Source organism: Phoca vitulina, unplaced genomic scaffold, assembly GCF_004348235.1.
Source record: "Phoca vitulina isolate PV1807 unplaced genomic scaffold, GSC_HSeal_1.0 scaffold4, whole genome shotgun sequence".
In the NCBI taxonomy this organism is placed as follows: Eukaryota; Metazoa; Chordata; class Mammalia; order Carnivora; family Phocidae; genus Phoca; species Phoca vitulina.
The window spans coordinates 28,298,116-28,321,910 of NW_022589707.1; the positions used below are offsets into that span (position 1 = coordinate 28,298,116).

Sequence of the window (23,795 nt, forward strand, 5' to 3'; positions counted from 1 at the left end):
TCCTTCCCAAAATACTAACATAATGGCAATACAAGAATAAAAATGTATAAACCCATGACAAAAATCATAGGAGAAGAGGTGGAATCCACTACAACATGCCAACACATCTTTGAATGTACTACATGGTCTAGCATAGATCCTCAATGAAAGCTGGTCAGGGAATCAACTAGTACTTTATTCAATCATTCAATCTCCATCTTGTAGATCAGGAAACTGGTCCAGGAGTAAAAAAAAGTTGAAGAGAAATCACACAGAAGTTATACATCAGAAAAAATTCTCAACACTGATGACATCATCCCTGTCTCCCTCAGAGTAGACTTACACTAGCAGTGTTTCTATTTCTACATTTTTTAAAAGCTAAACAAGAACCCCCATAATACATGATAGTTTTTCTATTTGCACTTTTTTTTTTAACTGAAAGTAACTATTTTTGGCTCACTTAACAAAGATCATTTTCTTCAACCACAGCCTTAAAGGATGTTAACTGCTCAGCCATTATAATTCATATTCATTTCAACATAGTCTTCCAAAGACTATGCACCTCAAGGTAGAAGGCTACCAGTCACTTTGTAGTGCAGGGTAAAGAGACAATGTCCTTTTCTGAAAAAGAACACTTAAAAGCAGTTCACTCTCCAAACATTTATTAAATGGGGACAGTATACCAACACCACTCTGTGCACTGGGGACACAGGGCTGAAGAAAGCATACAGGATTTTATATAATACTGCATGGAAATAATGAAAGTGGAAATGCCTTAGACACTGATTCTTAAAATCTAGTGGACAACAAAAATTACTCTTTTCAGGTATTTGCATTTTAAAAGCATATACATTAGCATTCAACTCTATAATGAAACTATTGAGAAATTATATCTTAAACCGCCTCAATTCATGATCTATGTAGATACAAATATACCTAGATTTGAAATAGTAAAAACTGATAAATTCAAATTCAGATTCACTTTATTTTTTTTTATTTTTATTTTTTAAAGACTTTATTTATTTATTTGAGACAGAGAGAATGAGAGAGAGAGAGAGAGCACATGAGAGGGGGGAGGGTCAGAGGGAGAAGCAGGCTCCCCGCCGAGCAGGGAGCCCGATGCGGGACTCGATTCAGGGACTCCAGGATCATGATCTGAGCCGAAGGCAGTCGCTCAACCAACTGAGCCACCCAGGCGCCCAGATTCACTTTAACCGTAAGAAAATATTCATAAAAACAGGAATGCAATAGAAATGTTACCTTAAAACTGTACAACAAAACCAAAATTGCCTTTTGCACTAGCCTGCTAGTAAGCAGTTAAGTATAAAAGATTTTGAAAAATTAAGAAACTGGCAAAAATTGAGTTCTTAGATAAAATTAACCTGTACAATTTTATTCTGAAAAATAAACTTGGGATTTTTGAGTTAAAGTTTGGTTTGTTAATTCAAAACACATTTGCTAGTGAAAACAGCGTTGCTGTCCATGATGAACAAGAGGGATAAATAGTGACTAAAAGAGATTCTGTATAGCAATACGCATTTCTCATTTGAAGAAAGAAACTAGGGGTCGACTAGATCAAGACTAATTAAGGATCATGGAAAAAATCGCCATGAGAGAAATGAAAATTGTAAGAAAAAAAAGTAATGGCAACAAATAAACTAATTAGTTTCCTTTCTTTGAGACAAATGTTGACCCACCTCACTGACAGTATCAAATTCAAAAATCTAAATTAAAGGTCTTGCTTTGGTCATTCCACTAACATTGACTCTGTTCTTACCTCTAATAGAAAAAATAAAATTATAAAAATACATGTTATTTTCATAAATCTCAACGGGAACAATAAAGCAAATTTGGGCTCCACATCACCATTTTGCTCAGGATCAAATCTTCAGTAAGAATGTCACAAATGTGTAAATCTATTAATCAAATTATATAAACTTTTCAAATTATATAAACTTCCCAAACTAGCTCAGTATATATGCAGCTGGGTAATCAAAAATCAAGATCAAATGGATTCAATGACTCCAGTATGCAGGAAAAATAGAACTCCAGTAAAGAAAGAAATTTCAAAGATTGAAAGAAGCTACCTTTAAATGGATGGTGGGAGAATTTACATGAATTGCATGGAGGTTAGAATGAGCATTTTATAGCAATATAATCATGAGTAATTTTAACAGTGAAAATGGTAATGGAAGCTTTATTTAATCTATACGCCAGGTGCTGTGCAGCATGTTTCATCTCTCCCCACTAATATTACCCCAAATTCTAGGATATTAAGTTCACATAATGCCTTTTAAATAAGCAACATTTATTCTCTGTACTTGATGAGTATGATTTATAATAGAACTAAAATTATCACTTCATAGTATAACCCCATTAGCGAGAAATATAGAAGTCTATTGAAAAAATAAATACACGGCATTATTAAACTCAGACATGCTACTTCAAGTTATAACCTTAGCAAAACTCTCAAACATGTGCATGAAGAGATATATACAGATATATTCACTATAATACTGTTTGAAATGGTAAAAAATGAAAAACAAATTGTTCATCTACCAAGGAAAGGATTTTAAAGTAAGCATGCATTATTCAAACCATGGAATGTTATAAAGCAGTTAAAACTAATTAACTATTATCCAACAAAACAGCAAAAATGGAAAAAGACAACCTCCGTGTTGCAAGATATAGAGCAACTCGAACTCCCATACAATGATGGTGAGAAGGTAAACTGTGACAACTATTTTAGAAGACCGCTTTCTGCTAAGGAAGACACTATGATACAGATAACCTACGATACAGACACTGGATTGACATTACGATGTAGATATCCTGTCATACAACAATTCTACTCCTAGCTACAAAGACGCACATAATATGTCAAGGACATGTACACCAGTCTTCAGAGTAGTATTATGCCTCATAGTTAAAAACAAGAAAACAACCTGAATGTCCCAAAATGGAAATAAACAATGGCATATTCATGTAATGGAATACCTAGATGAACACACTAACATGGAGGAAGCTCGTAAACCTAGTATGAAAAACAGAAGCCAGACACAAAAGACTATATGCTAAATTATTCCATTTACATAAAGTTCAAAAACAGACAAAACTCATCTATGTTGTGAGAGGTCAGGATAAGGTTTCCCTGGTGGAGGATGGGGAGGCTTTTATAGTACTGGTAATGTGCTATTTCTTGAGCCAGGTACTAGTTACACGGATGCATTCATTCTATGAAAACTCATTGAGATGGAATTTATGATTTTTGCAATTTTCATTGCACAACTGCAAAAATCATAAATGTACTATATATATATGTATGTATGTATGTATGTATGTTGTATATATGTATCAATAAAAGCTTACTTTAAAAAAACTAAAAAATCAGACCTGTATATATCAACATGGGTAGGTCCTCTAAATATAATTTTGAAAGAAAAAATTTCTCAGAAGGGCAGACTTGATATGATGCCAGCTGCATAAATTTTAAAATCACAAAAAAAACCCACGAAAGTGTGGGGCGTCCGGGTGGCTCAGTCGGTTAAGTGGCTGACTCTTGATTTCAGCTCATGTCATGATCTCAAGAGTTGTAACATGGAGCCCCACGTCCAGCTCTGCACTCAGTGTGGAGTCTGCTTGAAATTCTCTCTCTCCCCCTACCCCTCTCCCCGCCTCTCTCTCAAAAAAAACCAAACAAACAAACACAAAAAACCACCTTAAAAACAAAAAAGAAAACAAAAGTGTAAGAATATAGATAAACACCAACTTCAGTGTAGTAAATACCTTTAGAGAGAGAAAAAGGAACAGGATGAAAGCACATAGCTTTTACTATATTTGTGGTATTGTATTTCTTAAAAAGAGTGAAATCTGAAGAAATATAACAAGATATTAACATGTCCAATTTGGATATGTGGGTGCCTATTGTGTTATTTTCTGAATGTTTACAATATTTTAAAATAAAAATCTTAAAGAAAGCTATCACTTTGGATTCTGGAGTAAAGAGAATACTTAAAATATGTTTTAGTGAAAAGCATTCTTAACAAATTTGCCCAGATCAGCAGATTAACAAATGTTTTCATACAGCTTGAGTTATCTGACATGGCTGATGGATGTTTACTTTAGGTAAAAGTATTAAGTCTTAATAAATGTAATGCCTTTTGGACAAACCTAAAATATGGCCCATGTATAGAAAAAAAAGGTATACTCTGATTTGCCAAAAGAGAATTTCGGTCTTTTAAGTTGTTCAATAATAAAATCATTAAACATTTAAGAAAGTCCAGCAGAAATGACCTTTAGATCCTATCTGTGGAGAACATACACCTTCAAACTATTCTTTGATACCTGATCCAAGACCACTTTGTTGCTCCTTTATGTTGTTCCACAGGGCTATAATCAAAATGGGGCACATAAGTAATAGTGGTTGCATGGGGAGAACTGTCAACTCTACAAAACTAGATCATTGACAGACCCACTAAAAGAAGGTATTCATCCCAGGAATACTGAGGCCCTTGTCCCAGATATAATTTTGCATCATTAACTTGGAAGTGGATTCAATGTGTCACTAACTGGTCTTTCAAATGGATTTGGAGGCTACCAACCACTTTGGGTTAAACAAGAAGTTTTGCTCTCACCATCTTGTCTTTAAAATATAAAGAGGTATAGGGAAAACAAGTTTGAACTAGTTTTTTTGCTTTTTTAAAAAAATAATAATCACTTCAGAACAACAGGTCAGGCTTTCATTCTTAATACTTAGCCTGAGAAATTTCACTCCTGCCTCTTTAAGCATTGTTCTTTGTTACAACCCTTCTTTGAGTGTCTGAGAGCAGCTATTAGTTAAGATTTAAGGTAGTCATTCAGAAGTCACAAGACACAACTTCAGGTAAGATATTCAGGCAAGATATATGAGCTACTTTCTTAAGATATTAACAGTTGCTTTTACTAAAAAGTCTACACTATTGTAAGAGAATATGGAGAGTTAACACTTTATTTTGTTGCATTTCTACTCTACAAAGATTCAGATCAGTTACGGAGACAGTTGTACAAAGAGCTGCCCCAAGAAACTGGTGCCTTGCTATTTAGTGAAAACTAAATCATAGCAAATGTCTATTTTGCAGAAAGACTCAACTCCCACCTTGCATTTTTTTGTCTTGTTAAAACTGACATGTCTCTTTTCAGATATTAATAAGTTATTTTATTTTCCATATTCCCATATATCTTCTCAAACTGACCAATGCACATCTTTTTGAACTCCAATCAAGATGTACTAATACATCATTCTCTGAATTACACATTAAATGAGATTTAAAAAGAATTCTTCTGTTGTCTGCTGGGTATTTATAAAGGAAACATATTCTTTCGATCTTTTAAAACATTATAAACATTCTAGGTAGATTATTATAAAGTTATGGAAATACTAGGACACAAAGAAATAATAAGTCTTTAAATATTTCCATGTGGTGACAGAATTCATATTTCCTAAATTCCAGAACTACATCCTTTCCAGAAGAATGCTCTGCTTCAGAACTTAATAAGTGAAATAAATGACTACATATTGCACATTACTGTATATAGAGATAGAGCTACATAGATGGATATAGAGAAAAAGAAAGAGAAACACAGAGATAAATATACATATATGTATATAAACACATACATACATATAAACATACATACACATTTATTTATACACACACCTCTACATATATGAAAATAAGCAAGACAGAGACCACTACCATTAATTACCAGCTATGTGCAGGTATTTTTTGTGTTTGGTGATTTAATCTTCATCTAACCCTATAAAGAAATTTTTTTTTTTCCTCACATACCAAACTTACCCAAGATCACTATAAAAAATTACATGGCAGAGCAAACATTTGAACCCAGGTCTGTCAAATGCAAAAATAGGACTCTTTCCTACATGGTATGCTTAAAATAAGTTTTGGATTTTAAGTATTGCTTTGTGTCTCTTTAACTTAAAAAAAAAAATCATTCTGGCACTATGAAGAAACATAGCTGGTTTCTGAAACAAAATCTGATTTTATTCCCAAAATTTCAATATGGCAAAGGAAAAGATGCTACAAAGATAATTCTTAGTTGAATATGTTCAAAATGTAATTCCTTGGTAATCTGGGTTTTGGCCAAGACAAATCAAAATCATAGATATATTACAAATGCCAAGTTTTCAGAGAAACAAAAAAAAAATGCAATAGCAACAGATGCATTCTCCCTAGACATTTGTGTTGAGCCTAGCTATATCCAGAATCTGAAGAAAAGGGGGATTTTTCTATTTCATTTTTTATGAATAATAAATTCCTGGTTTCTGTTAATGTCAACTAGTTAAATAAGATAATATTCACTCCTTGAGAAATTAAACAATAGAATATACTGAGAGAGAAAGGAGAAAGTAGAAAGAAAAAGGAGGAAGAGGGGAAGAAAGAAGAAAGGAAAGAAAAATTAAAAAGGGACTAGGAAAAAGTCTGTATCTGGTATTTTTAAACTGAATCTGTATTTGAAAATTTGTATTCAAAAAAGGAATACAAAGAGCATCTGTGTTTTCCATTTCTTTTACAACATACTAATGTTAAAATTAACAAATTAAAGTCCCACTTAAGTAAAAAAAAAAAAAAAAGCATTTCTGAGGATGATAGACCACTGCATAAAATGCATTAAAATGTAAGGAAAGAAGCTATGAACAACTTAATAAAGATGAGTATTTCATTATTACAGAATGAGGTTGGGTTATATTAGTGAAAAAAAATATTTTTAAAATCAAAACTGAAATGTCTATCTTAAAGACAAGTTTATGCTACATAAATAAATTGTCATAAAAAGTTACTAAATGTATTCAAGTATAGAAGACTCCCTTTATGGACATTAGCACTTCCCCCAAATAAAACACACTGCTTTGTGAGATCACAAAATATTGATTTTAAATTATATATTTTTAACTTTGAATATTCAGTGTCGATAGATCAAATCTGAAATTATCTTACTTTTTCTCAGAATTCTAATTAACAGAATCATTGAGACTGCTTTTTAATTTTTTTAATTATATTAGACTTGCAAAAAATTATCTAAAATTTTTTGAGCAGTTTTATATTTACAGAGAACTATAGCAGAAAGTACAGAATTCCCATATACATTCTCTTCCCTATCTGCAGAATACATAAAGTTTCTACTATTATTAACATCTTGCATTAGAGCATGGTACATTTTCTATAACTGATGAACTCATATTAAAACACTGTTATTAACTAAAGTACAGAGTTCACACTAGGGTTCACTGTTAGTGTTGTACAGCTCTTTGACGTACATAATGTCACGTATCCACTCTTACATTACTATACAGAACAGTTTCACTACTCTAAAGATCCACCTATTCAAAAAAACAATAAAAATAAAAATAAAAAAAATCCAGCTATTCATCAGTCCCTCCCCTCAACCCTGGAAACCACTGATCTTTTCTTGGTCTCCATAGTTTTGCCTTTTCCAGAATGTCAAATAGTTGGAATCATACAGTATGTAGTCTTTACAGATGGCTTCATTCACTCAGTAACATTCATTTACGTTTCTCCATGTCTTTTTGTGGCTTAGTAGGTCATTTCTCTTTATCACTGAATAGTCCATTGAATGTATGTATCACAGCTAGTTTATTCATTCACCAACTGAAGGACATCCTGGTGGCTTCCAAGTTTGTGCAATTAGGAATAAAGCTTTTATAAACATTGTTCTGCAAATTTTTATGTGGACATAAGTTTTCAACTCATTTGGGTAATTACCGAGTAGTGCAATAGCTAGATTACATGGTAAGTATTGTATACATGTTTGGCTTCATAGTAAACTGCAAAACTGTTTTCCAAAGTGGCTATATCACTTTGCATTCCTGCCAACAATGAATCAGAGTCCTTGTTGCTCTACATCCCTAACAGCATTTGGTATTGTCAGTGTTTTGGATTTTAGCCATTCTAATAGGTATGTAGTGGTATCTCATTGTTTTAATTCGCAATTCCCTAGTGAAATAAATGTTGAGCATCTTTTCATATGCTTATTTGCCATCTCTGTATCTTCTTTCATTAACTCTAAAACTTCACTTTTTAGCTGAATTATGTGCTTTCTTATTGTTGAGTTCTCTGTGTATTTTAGATACACATCTTTTATCAGACATGTGTTTTATAAATATATTCTTCCAGTCTGTGACTTGTCTTTTCATTCTCTTAGCAGCGTTTTCCTCAGAGTGTAAGTTTTTCATTTTATTGAAGTCCAATTTTTCAATTTTTTCTTTCATGAATTGTGTTTTTGCCATTTTATCTAAAAAATCATCTCCAAACTCAAGGCCACTTAGATTTTCTTCTATGTTATCTTCCAACAGTTTTATAATGTTGCATTTTACAGTTAGCTCCATGACCCACCCTGAATTTATTTTTGTAAAAGTTTTGAGTCTAGATTTTTTTGCATATGAATGTCCAATTGTTGCAGTACCACTTTTGAAAAGACTGTCCTTTCTCCATTGAATTGCCTTTGTACCTTTGTCAAACATCAGTTGATTATACTTGTGAAGTCTATTCCTGGGCTCTCTTTTACATTCCAATGATCTGTCTTTTCTTTCATCAATATCATACTGCCTTGATTACTGTAGCTTTATACGAAGTCTTGAAGTCAGGGAGCGTAGTCCTCTAACTTTGCTCCTCTTCAATATTATATTGGCTATTTATGGTCTTTGGTCTTTTCACATAACCTTAAGAATCAGTTTAACAATATTCACAAAATAATTGGGATTTTATTGGGATTATGTTGAATATATAGCTCAAGAAAGGAAGACATGACATTATAATCATATATTGTGTATGTTTTTCCAGGTACATGGAATATCTCCCCATTTATTTAGATCTTTGATTTTCTTTAATCAGAATTTTGTAGTTTTCCTAATTTACATTATATATATACATATAATTAGATTTATACCTGGATTTCAGGTTTGTTGGTGCTAATATAATGGTAAAAAAACTTTATATATTTTTAATTTCAAATCCCAGTTGTTCATTGCTGGTACATAGGAAAGCAACTGACTTGTATATTAATCTTGTTTTCTGCAACCTTGTTAAAATCATTTATTGGTTACAGGAGGTTTTCTTTGGTTGATTCTTTGAGATTTTTTAATAGACTATCATGTTATCTGCAAATAGTTGTATTTCTTCCTTCCCGATCTATATGCCTTTTATTTCCTTTTCTTATCTTACTACCTTAGCTAGGATTTCCAGTATAATATTAAGTATATTCCAGTATAATATTAAATAGGAATGGTAAGGACATCCTTGCCTTATACCTGATATTAGCAGAGACACACCTAGCTTTTCATTAATGGCTTTTCATAGCATAAATATCCATGCAACACCAGCCTAGTGAAAAAACTGAATGTAGCTGACACACCAGAAGCTCCTAGAAACTCCACCCCAATTTCTATCACCTACCTAGAATTTAACTATTATCTTTAATTTTGTTGTAATCATTTCTTGCATCCTAAACACTGTAGTCTAGTTTTGGAACTTTATAAAGAAGAAATCATACATACATGTTTTAGGTTTTTTTTACTCAACATTATGTTTATGGGATTCAACCATGTTACTGTTGCTATACTTTATTTGCATTGTTGTAGAGCAGAGGATCAGCAAAAGTTTTCTGTAAACAATAACATTTTCCAATCCTTCATCAACCTCAAACTTGTAAATAAGAATTCACTACTCACTCATCAAATTTAAATAACTTCTTAAAAGTTTTGTCATACTTTTCAATAACAAATATTAAAGTTATAAATGAGGAGCAATTGTTTCATATCAGTGAAAGGAATAATAATGTTTGTAGTGTTTCTCCAAGGCATCTCTATCAAGTTCAATGACAGAAAAATTTAGAACTAAGTATCTAAGACCATAACCAAAAAGTTTCTTTTTTTATACATGGTTTCTGCTAAATTAAAAAATCCTAACTCACAACTATAGACTGTTAGGAATGGCCACAGAGTTTCAAGGCTCTATCAGACGTTCTAAACAAAAGACTAAATGTGAACCTAGAAATTATGAAGATTTCTTACTGCAGACTACTTTGACAACTTTGTCAGATGCTGTATCAATAAGAATATCACATTCAAAACCTACAAAAATTCATGTTTCAATTTTTAAGATAATTGGGGTGGGGAAACGTATAATTTGGTTGTATTCAACTCTATAAAGTATTGATTTTCATGGTTCAGACTTTTAAAAATCAAAACAATACTCTTTCACTGATTCTTTCACCACAGAATGAAAAGGGTTATCAACTGTTAAGCAAAAGTCAAATTTCTGGCAGTTAAGCCACTATATTACATATCAAGTGCCTTATCACAAGGATGATGCACTAAGTAACTTTTCAGATAAAAGTCGTGATTGCCAAGAAATTTCTTCCAAATAATTTTCCTAAAACAAGTATTGCCTTTGATTATCATTCTTTCTACCAATTTCTAAACAGCAACTGAATTCTGTCTTTCTATATAATCACAAAAACACATCTTTTAAGTTCTTTCTAACAAGATAGGGAATCAGTCTTTCCAAGTACACTGAGCTGACAAAATTTATATATTTTTATAGTGGATTATGGATACAAATTCATTCCAATTCAGTTTCACTATGCAAAGTGAAAAAAAAGGACTTAATGTCTCTCTTACGGGAAGGTGGATTTAAATAGATTTATTAAGATAGTCTTATTCTCAGATATAAAGAAATATAAAAGAAAAGAAAGTTTAGAGCAAAAAGGGATTATGATGGCACAATTGCAAATATTAAATCAAAGCAAGTTACCTTTTTTTCATCAGAATACTCTCAAAATTCGTAACAGTTCTCTTCCAGAAGATAAAATTAAAAATAATCCATTTTGCATTAAATATTATTATTGCAAAGCATTACCTTATGTTACTATTTAGAAAATGTTAACACAAATAGGAATTTAAAGTTACCAACCAAAACATCTGTATATTTTGTACAGAAAAAAAATCCAAATATTTTTATCACATATTTTTCTACTAATACCTGAACAGCCACAAAAACTGAGGGATGGAAAATAGAGTACAGATGACTTACATTTGGAGGGTTAGACTTTAATTCTCTCTCCCAGGATTGAGGAGTCTTATTCTTTGTGCTTACAATGCTCCTTTCTCCAGGGTATTCTTCTACTTCCAGAATAGGTCAGGACAAAGCTTCAACAGACTTCTATTATTTGTTTGATCTAGGGGGAAATTATACTTTTAATCAATTATTACAAAATGCATCAAACTTTTTCTTACTGTGCTGGTGGGTGGGGGCTTCTCATTATTTTCTGTTGGATCTGATGTGAACAGAGAAAATAGGAATTGCCATTGTTGAATATTATAATAAATAAATCAAGTACTTTAAATTAACACCACTAAAAGAAACCCACATCTATCTTCTTTTTCATTTTTATGGCTAAGCAGCATAGCAAGAGAAAATTAATATTCAAAATCCAAATGACTACAAAAGCCTACTCAAATGTATTTTTAAAAGACTTTAACATAATTTTGCAAATCCATGAGTTTGAATGGACTGGCAGAGACGATTAGGTATCAAATATTTTTACTCATTCATTTTAATGTCTTAGAGCTAAAGAATTACAGGATGATTAGAAAAGTGTAAAGGAAAATCCATTTTTAAAAATTTTAATGGAATAATAAAAAAAGATGATTTCAAAAGCATGAGACAGACTAGAAACAGATAGCAGAGGATCTGTAGGCAGGGCAAGAGACCTGGAGTAAAAATTTTAAAGATGGTACAAAGGTTAGGAACTGCTATTTAAACAAAGCATGTTGATCAAATTAAAGGATATAACATGGGTACATCCTAAATCCCATTTCATGTTAATTCTCTAGCAAATCTGTAAGACGTAAAAATGTAACACATACTACCTTTACAAGGACACAGAAGTGTGACATGTGGTTATCTGCCCTTTGGTGGTATGAACATTCATAATTTTAAGAGAATTAATTGTATTCTACAAATTTTATCAAATTATAGTTTTCTAATAATGGATATTTTCTGCCTCATTAAAATGAAATATTAAGATAAATGTCTTCAACTGTACCATACCCTAGACCACACTCTCTTGCCTTATCTTAAAGTCATTCATATTGCTTTCCATTAAATAATAAATTAGAATGTAGGGAGAACTTTTGGAGAAAAATTGGAAATAAAATATAGATGTTTTGGGGGGAATATGTCCTTTTTTAAAGCCAGTTTTTGCTTAGAAATTTAAGAGTATTACACTTGTGATTATTATTACAAAAAGATAAATGTGATGGGATTATAGTAAACAAAGTCAATCGATACCTCTATCAGAATAGCCAAATAAAAAAAACAGATATATGTAGACAGAAGAGTACCTCTTTAAGCCATCAATATAGTCATGGATTGATATGTGTGTGATCACCTTTGTTTTTAATCATTGTAAGGGATACTTGCAATCATTTACTTGGCATACCTCAAAATTATTTCAAGGTGAAACAAAAATACAAATTAGGCTACCAAAAATTAAAGCTCCAAGGAAGAAAACACTCAAGACTAGATTAGGATTACAGAAAACTGCTGTTTTCTTTTCAAAAGATTCAATTAATCTTGATCTAATTTAACAGTCTTACTACTCAAATTTATAAACGTGCACTTTCTGTATGAATATCTCCATATGGCTTTTCAAACATAGGTAGTTCCACTTTTGTTTCTAGAACACAGAAATGATTTTGCTGTATTTTGGATCAGTGAAGATCAATGTGCATTCCTTTAGGGAAGCCTTTTGAACTGACAAAGGATGAATGATTGACATCAGCAACAAATACTTTTTGTTGTCCTGGACTGACATGTCATTTATAGCAATACCTATGCTAATTAATGCCACACATATCTACCAGATGTGTCAGAGAAATATGCCAGACCCTTCACAGAATATAGCTTGAGTGTGGCTAAAATTACATTATAGATACGGAAATGTATCCCTTTGTGATATAGAACTGATCTCTCTCCCTCCCTCCCTCTTTCTCTCTCTCTCTCTCTCTCACACACACACACACAGTGTGCACATACACAGAACATAGTTTCAATGGTAGAGAAAACCCCACTTAAACATACAATTAGCTATACCTTGTCTTTTCCATTGGTGAATTTTTCTTTTTTTTTAACAAAAAGCAAACTCTACCTTACAAAGTTCAAATACACTATAAATTTAACTTTAAAAAAGACAGGACATAATGTATAAAATACAAGTTGTGGCCTTCACAAACTACACTATCATCATGACACTTTACCACATTATACTGAATTTTGTCCTCAGATTCTCTCAATTACACTGGTAGATCATTAGCAATGAGAATCATGTATTAATCATCTTCATTTCTCCATTCCCTAGGACATAATTTGGTATACTGTATTTACCAAATTTTGTGGGTTTTTTTTAAATAAAGAGTTAAGTTCTATAAGATCATCAAAATTATATATAGCATTTTTGTCAGTAAATGCAGAATATACAAAGACAGAATTATTAATGTTGGCAACCAAAACCTTAGTCATTAAATCATATGAACTGGTAAAGAACTCATCTCAGTGTCTGGCACATAGCTAGCTCAATAAACCTGAACTATAACCAAGGTGAGCATTCCTCCTTCATTACCTGGGATAGGTGAGATTCATACTTATTACAATTATTCATAGTTATCCCTTTCCTTCTTAAAAGCATCCCAGTTTAGATGATAACTTTATATATTCACTAAAAGTATCATTAATTTATTATTCATTCATCATTTGATTATTTCCTTTTATCAAAAAATTTTTGTTTTTCCTTTTTTCCATGATGCTATGATGTGACAAAAGTATTTGGTTGGGATTAGAATAAACAAGATTCCATTCTTTTCACATTAACAAATTCACACAGATGGTCAAAGGTTTACTAAATCCTCATGTCCTAGAAGTTAAACATTTTATAATCAGCATAGGAATCACCTCCTAAGCTGACAAATCCAAATGTGAATTCTTAATTCCTGGTTTGCTGAACTTCTCTCATTCACTCAGCTTATTTTTCACTCCTTCCTTCTTAAAATTCTCCCTTTGGCTTACAGGGAGATTTTCTTTCTGGATTCCTTTCCTACCCCTCAGACCTTTTTGCAGTGTCTGCTAGTTCCTATTCTTAGAGCTACCTCCTCAATGTCACTTTTCCCACGACTTCATTCTACTCCTCTTCTGTTCTTTTTTTTTTTTTTAAAGATTTTATTTGTTTATTTGAGAGAGAGAACAAGAGTTGGGGGAAGGACAGAGGGAGAAGGAGAAGCAGACTCCCCACTGAGCAAGTAGCCCGATGCGGGACTTGATCCCAGGACCCTGAGATCACGACCTGAGCCGAAGGCAGATGCTTAACTGACTGAGCACTCAGGTGCCCCTCCTCTTCTGTTCTTAACAGGCACTCAACTTCCAGCATTAACCTCTACTTGTTGCTAATGATTCCCAAATGTATATATCCAGTCCACACCTGTCTCGTGATCCCCATATTTAAAGTTCCTACTGAATATACAATCTCCTTCCTCCAGTCTTAACTCCCTCTAACCCACACTCCACAATACAATCTAAGTTTTTTACTTTTTTGTTTGGTTTCTGAAATGTAAATCTGATAATATTCTTTCTAGCCCAAGGAAACAACCAACAACAGTTAAGGAGGGAATGAAGAATGAAGTCCTGCAGAGGATTTACAGGCAACAGAAGGCAAGGGGGGATATCCAAGCCTACTAGAATGATAGGGAATCTATTCCTGCTATTTCATTTGTAATTCAAACATGTCTCATTTCTAAAAATTATTGCATGCAGTGGTTAGGTTTCAAGACAAATATTACTAGAAAGAATAATATGGTAGAAAAATACATCATGAGGATCAAAAAATATCACTCACAAAAGAGCAATCAAGTTCTCTTAAATATGTACCAATGATTCTATAAAGTCTCTTCCACCTCTACAATGACAGTCCTTTTCCCAATTCTCCAGTGACAATTTCAAATTCATCGCCGTTGCATCCATCAAATATCTTCAAACAACTCTCTTACCATTAATCTTTGCAGAATACACCCAACCTGACAACATTTTCCAAATACATGTTTTCATAAAATAACCAAAAATAAAACTGTTAAGCAGCCAGGTGCAAGAGAAAACAAAATTGTAGGGTTCTGTGGTAAAGTCTCCAAAGAGGTGGTTTTTAACCCCCGTCAGATGACTGTATTTGCTACTTCATTTGTTGTGTAGGAATGCAGGCTTAGTCTTCAAGAGAGGCTGGAAAATCATGTGTGTATGTGAGAGAGAGAGACAGAGACATAGAGAGAAAGACTTAATTTTTAAGATTTAACAAGTTTCATATTTTTTTTAAAAATGATAAATATTAACAAATAATATTTGCAAGCTCTATAAGGGTGATGGACCACCCCTTTTTGACATCACGGTCAAATTGAAGGGCTAGCCTATGATCTAAAAGCCATGTATAACATGGTTTCTTAAAGAAAGTATGGTCTGTGTTGTGACCAACCAGTAAAACATCTTCTGGTATATAATCCATTTACATGTTAAGAAATGCTTGCTATTTAATTTCATTATCTAAAACAGCCTGTGAGTGCAATTTTCCATTCTCTCTTTGACTCAGCTCTTTATCCTCTGCTGCCTCTTAAACATCTTCACTTGAATATTCTGGTTCTGACCCTTCTTCAAATTAATAATGGCCTATATATCTTCAGAATTGTATCTCAAACCTTCTCTTTACTCAAGAGTACTCAAGTTTTCTTAAATATATACCAAAAGATGTCTCTATAAAGCATTCTAAAAACAATGTCTCTTCCACCTCTACAATGATAGTCCTCTTCCTGTTTCTCCAATGACAATTTCAAATTCATAACCCTCATATCCACCAAATATCTTCAAACACTTCTCCAACCATTAATATTTGCAGAATACACCATATCTGACAAGGTTTTCCAAATATATGTTTTTATAATCTTTTAGACTGACATGGGTGGAAGACTAAAACACATCAATACCTAAATTCAATAAATTTCACTTCAAATCATGCAAATATTTCCCTGGCACCTTTTCTTACTAGAGTGTCAATTAGTGTCATTTAACAGGAGGGGTTCCTCAATATCTACCAAATAAACCAAAACTTCTTAGCCTGAAATCTAAGGCCCTTCATCATAGCATCTAATCTGCCTCTCCCATATATTACTCCTCTTAGTCTCCCTTACATTCCAGAACAGAACCAAACATTTCATGCTTGCCTTTATCAGCCTTTAAAGTCTCAATTTGCTCCATCTAGAATGTCTTTCTCAAATTCTATTTGTTCAAATTGTGCTATACCTTTCAAGCCTCAATTCAATTACCATCACCTCCATGAAGTACTCCCTTACTTTCTTAGCCAGAAGTAATCAACCCACATAGCATTTTCTCACCAGCTCCTGTTGAAAACTCTTCACTTAATCTACCATCTATCCATAGATCCGATTTCTCGCACGTAATTAAAAACTACTGAAAACAGAGAATATGTCTATTCATCTGTGTCTTTCTTAGAAATAATTTTTAATAATTTTCACTACCATTGTTTTCAAGTTCTAAAAAAGCCTGTCAAAAATTTGTCATGGAGAACTACCAAGTCATAATTTGACATATTCTGTAGAAAACACATTTAGACAAACCATACTAAGGTAGTCAAATAAAATATTTGGTTTTAAATACCCGCTCTGAAGTTCTAAATCAACATTAAAATTTAGAACTGAAAACAAAATTACAGGTTTTTGGTGAAAATCCTGTCATATGACAACATATTTTAAATGATAAAATAAATCTCTCTATAAAGACTGCTGAAGTAATCCTCTGCCTTTCATGGAAAGTAAAATCAAAACCAGTATACCCAACAAATCTGGGGTCACCCAAGGTGTGGTTTAGAGTTAGAAAAAGTACAAAATTATATTCCAAATTCTACTTTGATTAGCAGTAAATTTCAGAAAATGGAATAGACACACCTGAGTTATTTTAGGGAAGAGAACTTACTTACATAAACTTTGGGTCAAGCATGATGCCTGACATAAAATGAGCTATCAATGAATGACCAGGATCTTCTGAAGACTTCTTTTGTCACTGGCTCACCCCACCCCTCCATAGTTTACAGGAGACATTCACAGAAGAAAGTAATTTATCTAAGATCTCAGAGAGTGTAAGTGGCACAGATGGGACTTGAGCTCAGTTTAACTGTCCTAATCCAGTAGTCTTTCCTTTCAGAACCAATGCAAGCCAAACTTACTCAAAATTTAGTTAATACATAAATATACACAAAACATATTTACTTTCTCTAACTGTATTTCAAAATAACCAATTTCCATTAAATAAACATATATAATCATACATATAAATAACATCTATCAGTTAGAAAATACCAATATTCTTTGTACTTGTGGTCTACAGAGCACGCTTATTACAACACATTAAAACTCATATTAAACACACTTCACTTATGTATTATATACACGTTTATAACTGCAGAGTCAAATAAGGATATCACACTTCCAAAACTAATAATCTTCCATTCTCAAAAGGGCACAACCAATATCAGCATCAATAGAAACACATTTCAAGGATATCTACTCATTTTATGCACAATTTCCGAGTAGTGGATTGTATATTAGCTTATTTATGAAATGGAAAAAAAAAAAAATCTCAGCCCAAACAAGCAGTAGAGGGGGTGAAAAAAAGACTACCTTATCTATATTGCCCTGACAATTGAGTTTGGACAACAGTATTTTCTAAATGTACCCTATTCAGCGCTGGATATGTAATTACCTTCAGTTTATAGTCTAGACATTAATGCTTTCATAGTATTTAAGACTCCTTGTAACATGCTTGCAGCTTTAAGTAAGCAAGGCTAAATCTTGACCAGATAAATTAGCAAAGAATGCAATAAAAGCTGCAATAAAAGAACTTTATCCTACAAACCTTCAAGTTGCTGCTAAATGAGATTTCTTTGAAATGCAGATCAGTTGAACTAGATTAGTGAATTTTAGCTCCTGTCAACATCATAACAAAATACAAATACAATTGTTCACTGGCCTTATCTCCAAGCTTCCATCTGCTGCCTTGTTATTTACTTTCCTTGATTTACTATGCAGATCTAAATAAGGCACATCAAGGAGGGCTTACAACACAATGGCTTCTTAAGCTTTACATCAAGGTATTTGAAACTGAAGCCAGGAAAGGGCTGCCATCAAAGACATATCTCTAATGAACTTCCATATCAGAGAAGGTTTGGTATTTAATACTGCTGTGAAAAGAAAGAGCTACAAATCAGAATGGCCTATGAAAGAAAATGCCTACAAATCTTGATGAGATTAGCACCTCTGAGAATTAATATCCCAATAAAAATGATGTCTGGTACCTTGAAGAGTTAACTTCCAACCTTTGCAAATATAATGCACTGTGTCAGGAGAAGGGAAATCATTTGACAAGGTTAAAAGGTCAGGGAAGAATTTTTAATTTCCCCCCAAAGCTAGAAAATAATATTCTTTTACTCCTGCTGATTGTAAATCCATGTCAGAATAAACACACTTCAACACAATTAACAAAATTAACAAATTTTTATCATTACTTTCTATGCTGTATGCATTCTGCGCTATTTTTCATAATGAAAATTAGGAACAATGTCACAGTAAAATAATGTAATCTAAAATGACAGCATGCAACATTTGTTCATCAATTCTAGTATTTTCCTTTCCTCCCCCACAGCAAACTATGGCAACACAGAGTAAAATCTTCAGTTAATTTGCAAATCCTGAGGTGCCATTTTTATCATATGCCACTACTCTTTAAGAAATATGGTAAATAACTAAAGAATTTCCTTCCACCCACTCTTCCCCTCAATTGTGTTATCCCACTTTCATGTCTAATGTATCAAAGTTGAATAAGAAAATAATTCACAAACATTAATGAAAGTTTCCAACAAACTCTGCTTGCATTACTATTTGACAATTTTTTCCCATAAGCAGTAAGGTCTATAAACAAATAAAACTTTTTTTTTCCTAAAGAAAGCATTTCAATCATTCATGTCATTCTATAGCAAAGGAAGATCCCACAAGCATGTTCTGTTCCGTGGATCAATCAGCTCCAAACCCAAGCAGACATGCTGTTGACTCCAGTGCCTGGAAATCGTGCTGCAGGCTCACCAGACGATGAAAACTGAGGTATGCAGTGGAGGGGGGCCCCACATGGCATTCGGTAGCTTCTGGGCATGTCAAACTTCACAACTACCCTACAGTCAATGACAGCAAACACCTTCCCTGTTCTTGCCTCCAAACATAAACTTGCCTCTCTACCCTCCCTCCGAATTATGGGCAGTCTTCCAGAAACAAAGCCCCAAACAGTAGCAAGCTCCCATGACTACACAACAGAAATCACAGTTGTCTTTTTGCTGGATTTCATTTCATGTAGGCGATGTTCCAGACTTATTTACAACCACAGGAGACTGTTACCTCTTCTTGTTTAATGAAATGACAAAACAACAGATTTGCATATGCAAAAGCAGGTGCTTTAACAGGTTTGACTACTCTTGACCTAAAGCATGTAAAAGAGTTTTATCTGAATCAGCTGTCTCAAAGGTACTGGTGCTCTGATGGGCAGTCAAAACTCCATCTGTAGAAGTGTGTGTACAAAACGGCAGTAGGAATTAAAAGCTGATCAAGAGACCTTTCCTCACCTTTACCCGTATGTTAAAATCCCAAGATGTGTATATATTGGGCTATTTTACCTATTAGTCCTAGTTAAGATAACTAAAATAGGAATGCTGACATGCAAAAATAATGTGTTCAGGTGATCATTTCAGAACAATTCTTTTCTCCATGCTTACATACTATAACATACCAGAATTTTAATAATAGCATTATTTTATGCAGCAAAGTTTTCATAGGATCAATAATACTAATTGCCGGGATAATAACTAAAATAACTACTGGATTTCTGTTACCCTAATTGTTTTCCTAAACTATTTTGTATATTCAAGTTGGCTTTTAGATCTTAAAAATAATGAAATTGTGCACATGAGTTTCATAATCTCTCTTACTTTCAGCTTCAAGTTAGACAGGTACATTTTTCTACTAAGATTGTAATTTTCTCTAAAATTCTTAAGAGGCTTTTTCCCTTGCACACTAAAGTAAAGAGACAGATCTGAACATGACCCCTCACTGAACAGAATGACTTGTTTTTGAGATATATTTGCAGAAGGTACCACCATATGCCCCAAGCTCCAAGTTAGATGCTCTTTCTACGGTCTAATTTGCTTGTCAAAAGATGTTACAATCACAAACCTACACTGTCTAGATAAACTTAGTATTGCATGGAAAAAAATGCAAACTATTTTCCTCACTTTCTTTAGAAATCACGAAATAATTTTAAATAAATACAAAAGGTTTGTAAAGTCTAAGCAATCTTTGAATTATAAATAAAAGGTCCTAGTGCTACATGATTGAAAAAGAAAACACACACACACACACATTCACACACATGTACATAAGTTTAATTATTAAGACCACAAACCTTGTCTCTATCAAAGAACAGAAACAGCATAAAGCACACAATTTTCAAGCTGACATAAAAATAATGAACTACTTCTTAAATAGCAGTTCCATGAAAATCAAATTTAAATCAGACCACAATTTATTATAAAAATTAGGTTTTCTCATTTGAGTGAAATACACCCACTTATTTTAAATGTTTTTGCAACTTCAACTGTATGTCTTTGAAATTTTGTTTCATGTAAACGAATGCTAACATTTTGCCACAACAGTATTCCTTTGTTTGCGATTTTGTTAGTCTATTTGTTGTTTCATGATGGGGAGGTGGTATCTGATCATGGGAAGGAAGAAGGAAAGTCTATACCTGCAGGCAACTGGTTTGAATTTTTCCTTTTTTTCCTGTTTTGTCTTGTTGCTTAAACATTTAAGAATTAAAACACCATTTAGAGAAAAAAGCAATGGTATTCAGTGGCTGTTTCCAACAACTGAGATAAGACATCATTATGACCCCTTCAAAGCCCTTCCAAATTTTTAAAAACTAAAATTATTTACTCAATAGGTTGTAACTGCCTTTTCTGAGCCACAGTAATCCATCATGTGAATAAATATTTAGACAATATTTTAAATGTGTACGATGTACTTGACAGAATGCCACAGTTTCAGGCTGTCATGTAAATACAATCTGATCAAAAACGTTCTGCTTGTACAATAAAAGCCCAGCTAGAAACACAATAGTTCAGCCAAGGAGACAAAACTGATATCTAAGAAAACCCCAAAAGTGGAAAGTGACCACCAGTGACATAAACCACTGCAATTTTAAGAAGTTTTCAGGTTGTTTTTGTTTAAGCAGACATCCTATAAAGAATACACACCTATTTTAAGCACATATTAACAAAGCTTCTTAAAAATTTACCATTTGTGAGAAGAAGATATATCTATTTAATAAGCAACACAATGCAGCAGAAAAAAAACAATACAGTAGCCCTCCATGTACCAATAAGGAATTGTTTCAAGGTACAGTGGTAAATGAAAAAAGCCAGATGCATCACAGTGTGTATGTTTAATATTACTATCTCTGAAAAAGATGACCTACAGAGATACATATATGTTTATACATACATGACTATTTCTAGATAAATACCAAGAAACTGATTACTGTGATTGCTTCTTGAGAGGGGGAAATGGATATTTAAGACAGTTCTTCTCAAACCTTTTTATGACTGCATATACATAGACACCAATACCAAATGTATGGCATACGGGGACAAATGGAGGGCCAACTGGCCCACACCTCCCTTGCTTTGTTGGGGGCTAAAAACATAACATCTCTTCACACCCTTAAAGCAACTGAGGCACAGCAGGCTACAAGGTATTATGTATTATCTGTTTTTAATAATTAAATTAAAAGTGAAAAACTGACCGTTTAAAGCTTATCAGCAGAGACGGGGAACTTCATATATATATATCTGCTCAATCTTACTGCAGTTAAAGTTTCTTAAAAAAAATTAGTAACTGCTAGAAAATCTAACTGTACTTTAAATGGTAGTCCAGTCATCCCTGAATCTTTCTTATTTATAAATGCTGCTGATAATATTTATAGAGTATATACCAAAAGTACTCAAACCAGAGTTCTTTGCAGGATTGCACCATAATATGTTTACTACAACCTTAGTATTTCAAAAATTTCAAAGGAAATTATTTTTTATGTGAGATACGGATACTAAAGTTAAATTTTATCCATGATTATGTTATATTTTATTTTTAATTTATTTTTAACACATACTTATAGAAAGCAGGTAAGTCAAAGGTCTCACTTGTTAGCTTAAGAAACTCTAGCTGACATTTATTTTTATTTGACTGCAAAAGATGGAAACACTTTATTACTTTAATGAATGCAATTTGTTAGCTAGATAAAAAATATTTAAAGCATGGTAAGCATTAATAGGAGAAATTCTTGGTGCTAGTGCTGCTCATGGTACTCTAACCTCAACAAATCGTAGATGTGTGCTAGAAAGCACTTATCTGTAAAGAAAATAAGATTTGAGTTTATTGTACCTTTCAATCCATTTTAGTTTGTTTTCATAGTCTAACTATGTAATAGCTTTTTTATTAGTTGGCACAGAACAGCTTATGCTGATAATCGTACACATTTGGCAATTGTTTATTTATGATAATATGTGAGAGGACAGTGGTGTTTCAAGGACAGAAAAAGTCAAGACCAATATTTAAAAAGCAGCAGGGAGAAGACTGGGACTCAGAAAAAAGACAAGGAGAAGAAGCTCTGTGTGACTAGAAAAAAAGATGGATTCAGCACTTTTCCCATCGGGAGAAACATCCAATATGCCAAGAAAAAAATGAGGAAGATTCAGTGGCTTTGGAATATTTAGGGAGTTGTGAATACTGATTCCCATTCTGCCTCTAAGGCCTAATTATTCAGACAAAAATACTTGCATGGACACCATGTCCAGACACTGTCTTCAGCACTAAAAATTCGATGACGTAGCCCCCCTGGCTGTAAGAAAGCCAAGGGTAGCAGGTGGAACTGGTGAACAACTGGAGTCAAATATTAACTGCATGGAAAGAGGAATTAAAGACATTTTAGGCGTAAAAAGAAATAAAAAGCAATAATCCAAATAACAAAGAATGAAAATTTGAATTAAGTGGCAGTGGAGATGAAGTGAACAGGTCATATTTGATATTTATTAATGTCCATTTCACTTTGTGATTGACTAAGAGAAAGGAACAAAAGAGGGAAAATTGAGAACAGCTTTCAGGGGTTTTGGCTTGGTTTTATGTAGATGGCAGGTCTTTCAACAAGATAAAGAATACAGCAAGGAACACACTCCAGGAGGGTTTATGCTTGTGGCAGTGGCCTCTGAGAAGGCCACCAATGACCCCCACCTGTGGTTTCTCAGTCCCGTGTAATCTCCTCTGGAGTGTGGGCTGGAGCTAGTGCCCTGCTTCTCATGAACAGAATATGTCAAATCATGGGATATCGTTTCTGTGACTAGGTTTCAAAATAACTGACTTCTGTCTTTCTCACTCTCTCACTTGCTCACTCTGATGGAAGCCAGTTGTCATGTTGTTACCCTATGGTTAAGCCCACATGGATACAAAATGATAGGCCCACATCTTTTGTGTGAATAGCACAAAAAACTGAGGAAATATTCTTCCAACATACAAAAACTTCAGGTTCAGCAAAGGAGTCACT

General features: G+C 33.2%; 1 protein-coding gene across 1 annotated transcript in view; it reads right to left on the reverse strand.

Annotated features, from left to right (window-relative positions):
- FOXP2 (forkhead box P2) overlaps positions 1-23,795 on the reverse strand; it is a 541,506-nt gene that overhangs the window by 464,007 nt on the left and 53,704 nt on the right. Inside the window, exon 2 of the mRNA XM_032401732.1 lies at positions 11,088-11,232. The gene's annotated coding sequence lies outside the window, so the exon portion shown is untranslated. The remainder of the gene's footprint in view (positions 1-11,087; positions 11,233-23,795) is intronic.